This window comes from Gossypium arboreum, unplaced genomic scaffold (genome assembly GCF_025698485.1).
Source record: "Gossypium arboreum isolate Shixiya-1 unplaced genomic scaffold, ASM2569848v2 Contig00456, whole genome shotgun sequence".
NCBI lineage: Eukaryota > Viridiplantae > Streptophyta > Magnoliopsida > Malvales > Malvaceae > Gossypium > Gossypium arboreum.
Genome location: NW_026440570.1, coordinates 1 through 5771, shown reverse-complemented (window position 1 = coordinate 5771; position 5771 = coordinate 1). Strand labels below are relative to the sequence as shown.

The 5771-nt window shown below is 34.3% G+C and overlaps 1 pseudogene; it reads right to left on the bottom strand.

Moving 5' to 3' along the window:
• Positions 1–898: 898 nt before the first annotated feature.
• LOC108483802 (YTH domain-containing protein ECT4-like) lies at positions 899–4565 on the bottom strand (annotated as a pseudogene).
• Between the last annotated feature and the right edge of the window lie 1206 nt (positions 4566–5771).

The following is a 5771-nucleotide window of genomic DNA, read 5'->3' as shown; positions in this document are numbered from 1 at the left end:
TTCTAGGATATTGATTCTAGGTATGCTTGTCCAATATGATAGTAAAGGATGATCTATTTTATCAAGCAGATGCATAGAGATATATGGATCTAGTAGAACAATCATTGAAAAATTTTGGATTTATAATTTTTTCCTAGAATATGGCATGAGATCCTATAGTTTCCGATATCTGATAACCAAGTTGGATCCCTAAATGAAAACAGAACCAACGTTTACTTTTCTCCATTTCCACCAGTAAGATCCGAACTTGAAACATCGCTTAATAGCCACCAAACATTTTATTACTCATCCAGAAGGTTGAAGCTGCCATATATATGGTGCCTACCGTTACAAGCATGCTTACATAGGCTACTTGCAGCATGAAACTGAAGCATATATATAAATACATACATACATATAATAGCAAAATAAAGAAAATAACAAACAATCACAACATATATTGAAACACAAATACTAATTAAGAAACAAATTTACCCTGCAAGAATATCACAATCACTATAACCCCTGTAAGAATCATCATCGTCCAAGCAAATAAAAGGAGGCTCCCAGAATCAACTAAGATCTCTGATTTCATTTTTTAAAAGAAAAGAAAGAGACATTATACATTTGATTCCAACTGGGAACACTGAAATACAATATCTTGCAAAAACCAAACAGATTTTTTTCTTTCACGTTCAATATTGAAGTGCAAAACAAACAAAGATTACACTGTTTTCCCACCAAAGCAAATTGAAAAGCACCTCTTACTCCTCACAAAACAAAAAAAAAAAAACAAAACAAAACTAAAAAAACAGTCTTGTCTGTCTGTCTGTCAGTATATTTATCCATGGATTTGGAATCCAGTTTGTAAGTCAAAAGAGTGAGGAACGAGTGGGTGGGGTGAAAAACAGCAAAAAGCTGACCTGAACCAAGTATTTCGTTTAACCATCCTGTAACAATGAGTATGCTGATACACTCAGTTTTACAACAGTCAAGAATGCACATAACTACCGGGTTGCAGTTATTCCAGCCGAAAAAAAAAATAAGCCCCCAGTTAATCATCAGCCTAACCACGATTACTACCCTTTTTAGCAGTACCTCCTTCGGGCTGTAAGGTCTTGGGATTATGAGGAAGAGTACCAAATGTTAGGTAACCAGATGATTCAGTAAATCCATTGACTTTCACTGGCATAGATCCTACTGTTACCGTCTCAACAGCATCAGCATCAACAGAGGGTTTAGACTCGTCCTGCTTTGAATTTAGAGTGAGCAAGCCAATCTTTAAAGTAGAAGCATCATTGTTGGCCACAACTGAGATTTGATCTACATTATCATTCATGTTTCTTGCATTAATTATATCAGAACCAAAAGAAACCTGTTGACTAGAAGAAGGAACAGTTCTCTTCAGCATGTCAAGATCGCTTTGCTTGGTAGCTTTCTCATTGTCATTCAGATGTAGCTCAAACTTTAGCTTAGAGGCAGTATCCAATGTCGATGCTTGGACTGGGCTCTGAAAGCTTCTAATTAGTAGCCTGGCCTTCTCTTCTTGCATGATTCGCTGACGATTTTCATAGTACATAAAGTCATCAAGTAAAGAAGTCTTCATCGTATGATATTTGAATAACTTCATCATCTCCACACCTTGCTTGAACATTATCTGGAGTTGAGAAGACATTTTATAAGACAAAATAATATGCAGATTTTATCAAGATTATATATAATCCTGGAATAAACATACCTCTTGCGTATCCCTGCTATTAGTCACAGGCTTGTTTTCATTATTCTCTACTATGATGTGTCTAAAGTGGCTATTTGGAACATCTTTAATAATGTGCCACTTGACAGGGAAGCTTCCGCTCCACTTATCTTGCTGCCAAAAATCCATATCCTTTTGGAAGTCAACCGAGCCAATCATCTCCGCAACACCGCAGAATTGTCCACTGGCATTAACCTGTGCATACAAAATACCACATTGCAGTGGTTAATGAATATCAGAAATCACAGACCACTTCCATTTAATAAAAATCTTAGAAGTCTAAAGTCCCTTAATACTGAGACAGGTATAGAACTCACAGAAAAGAAAAGGAAGATTGGACAGCCCCTAGGTTTCCCTGCAGCTATTCTCTGTGCATCTTCAAAAGCACTATCCAGCTTCTTGTTGCCATGGGGTGTGGATGACCAAACATTGTATTTCATGCTCTTGTGTACATCATCCTCGCTATATGATTTTATTACAAAGAACTTCGATCAACATAGTCAATTGGAAAATCATCCTTGTTATATTGGTCGGTATAGATAACGATGTTCCCTTCGGCATCAGAATTTCCTGCTTTAGTTGTGTAGGCTTTAACCATGAATTGATTTTTCAATCTGTTGGTTCTGGGGCCTCGATTCTGTTCTCCCAATGTATCTGGGTAACCATGCGTATCATTCAAAACCCTTCCAACAGAGATATTTGGTTTAAGCTTATCCAGTGCACCGCGTCCAGGAGCACTTGATCCGTAGTCAGAAAAGGTATTACCAGCAGGAAGATCCATTTTTAATTGATTATGGTGAGATGGAAGTTTCCCACCAGGAATGTTGCCAATTGACTGAATGGACCCAGAAGCAACTCTACCCTACAAAGATAATCACTACATAAGAAACTTCAAACATGATCAAAATTCAAGAAAGTCTAATTCAATATAAGTTCAAATCAGAAACTATGCAAATGAACCTGTTGAGTCGTGCTGCAGCTGGACTGGAACTATCAGGAAAATTCCACGGTTTGCAGAATGTTTACTTTGTCCATCCGATACCCTAGTCAAGGAATCTGTCTGATTTGGAGCAGACTTTGAAGAGTTCCTAGAAAAGGCTGCAGATGCTGAAGCAAGGTTATGTTTAACTCCCCTTCCATCAGGTCTACTAGCGATTGATGCACGAGTATCAAGCAAAAATTCTGTAGAATTGTTTGGAATTCCATCTGGTTGAATGACAACAGGAACATAAGCGGTTGGTGTTACAGGGTTTGAATAAGGGGGAAAGGTGTAATATTGTTGTGCCCCAACAAATGGGCTATCACCCATCACAGCACTAGATATGTAAGGATTGTATGGGTTGTATGGAGACTGTGCATATCCATAGCTAGGTGTGTAATATACATAAGGCAAAGCTTCAGTTTGGGCACCCTGAAAAAGAGAATAAGGGGCATTAAGTAAATCTTAAAATGATAAATCCTTAAGAAGCAATTTGCTATCAACTATAGAGTTAGAACCATAAGTTTACACACCGTAAATTGGACATCTGCACCATCTGCACTAAAAATGTTCTGGTGTTCGTCCCATTCAACGGGTGATTCAAAACCTGTCCAAATGCAATCGACACTATAAGCCAGAGATTCAAGAAGTATCATCTACGTACAATATGCTTTAAGGCATTTAAATTACCAGTAAAATAGTATCCAATGTTGGCAGCAGTAGGGTAGTACATTGATCCCTGATCAATGACAAACTCAGGGGCTCCTTCCTGGTACATAGCTTCTTCTGGTTAAAAAATTGTAGACTTTTTTACTATGCCGGTTCAGCAGAGAACTTGAATCTGAAATTCAATAAACCAAGTGTCATTGATAATGCACATCTACAGGAATAACAAGAATACATAGAAGTCCAAGCAAACCACCAAACAAGATTTTTCAACTGCCATAAATACTGAGATAATATACCAGGTTTGTTTCCTAATTCGATGGACGCATAATACACAAAAGTAGATTTCATTTTACTAGTCAAACAAGAGAAAGAAACAATGCACAACCCTATTGTTTATTGATGAATCTTAAGTGAAGGGCATGAACATGATATAATAATACAAAGGGTTTTCTATAAACAAATCACATGGTCAAGAAAGAAGCTTTTCATTTTGGTGGTCAAATCAACACCACCCTAGAAATCCCTGGGTTAAGAAGAAAACAAAAAGAAGAGAAAAGAAAAAAACAGTAATGAAAACACAAGGAAAAAGAAAGAAGCAATTTTACACACCCCTAAAGCATATTCCATAAAGCTAATAGATTTAGAACCAGAGAGGGGGAAAAAAAGGGAACAAAAGGAAAAGAGGGCAAAATGCGTCAAAAATCAGCAACCTTAGAAATCCCCTCATTAAAATTCTGAAATTAGTTGAAGCAATTTCAAGAAACAAAATCTACAAAACACTCAAAGAATCAAGTTACACGCATCGAAAATAATCAAAAGCAAACTCAAAGAAATACCAAAAACCCAACTTCAAGAACGAAAAAAAATCTCAGATTTTTTTCAAGTCTTCAGACCCTTACAGATACACAAATCAAATCAATATCAACTCAAATGAAAAGACCCCCCAAAAAAACCTATCTTCCAAATCAATCTTTAAACAGAAAATCTCAAGATTTTCAGGCCTTGAAACAGAGCAAGAACATGGAAATTTACCGTAAAAAATCAAAGAATTAAGCCATGGTTGACCTGGAAAGTTGCTCCAGCGAAAATTCCCGCAAATTGGAGAGAGAAAAAGGGGGTTTTCTGCAACATTTTTTTCTTCGAAGAGTGCCCTAACCCTATAATATAAAAATAGGGAAAATTAAAAAATGAGGGAGGGTAATGGTAAAAGGAGATTGTAAAAAGGGCGGTTTTTGCCGTGCGGGTTAAAATTGAAAAAGGATAATATCAAATTTAATCCTTAAAATGTTGTAAATTATTTAATTTAATACATATGTGTTATAATGCTATTAGTTAATTCATTAATTTAATTAGATTTTTTTGAGCACATATGGTATCATATACTTCCTTAAGAAATTTGGATTAGTACGAATTTAAATTAAAGGTTTATATGTTAAAAAGTCCTTAAGAAATTGCAAAAATCAATTAAGCCCTTATATTAAATTCTCACAGTCAATTTAAATTAAAGGTTTATATGTTAAAAATCCTTAAGAAATTGTAAAAAGATCAATTAAGCCCTTATATTAAATTCTCACCTAATTAAGCCCATATCATTAATAAAAAATCAATTAACTCCTTCGTTAACACCCTTCGTTAATAGTTTTCATCATTGATCACGTTAATCATTAAAAAATTAACAGATATGACAACTTTTGGTTTAATCTAATATTTTTCTATAAAAATTATTAAAAATCATACAAATTTTTAAAATATTATTAAAATTTATATAACTTATAATAATTAATAATTATAAAATATAAAATAATAAAACATATTTAAAATTTTATAGAAACGTACCAAAATTCTTTAAAACCTATAAAATATTAATAATATTAAAATTGATATAAACTTATAAAATTCATAAATATATTTGTAGAAGCCCAAATTGCGACCAATTATATGAAACCCAACCAAACCTCTAAACCCACTAAAACCCTTAACCCATGACCCATTTACATCTACCCAAACCCAATTCAAAAGCCCATTAAGCCCCCAAAAAAACCTAACCCAAAAAAACAAAAAAAAAAAAAAAAAAAGAAAACTTACCCCAAAAAAACCTAACCCCAAAAAAAGAAGAAAAAAAGAAAACCTAACAAAAAAGATAAAAAACCTAGCCACCTAACCACTTTCCCACTTGCCCCATTTTTCCTCCCATTGTCTACCACCACCACCTACAAAATAGAAAAAAAAAAAGAAAATCATGTAAAAGATGGCTATAAAAGCCATTCAAAAATCATGTAAAAAGGAGAGGATTTTACAAAGATTGAAAAAAAATACAAAAATCCTTCAAATTTTGAACACAAAAGAAACATCAATAAAAAGGTTGCATCTTTTTTTTCCTCTTCGAAT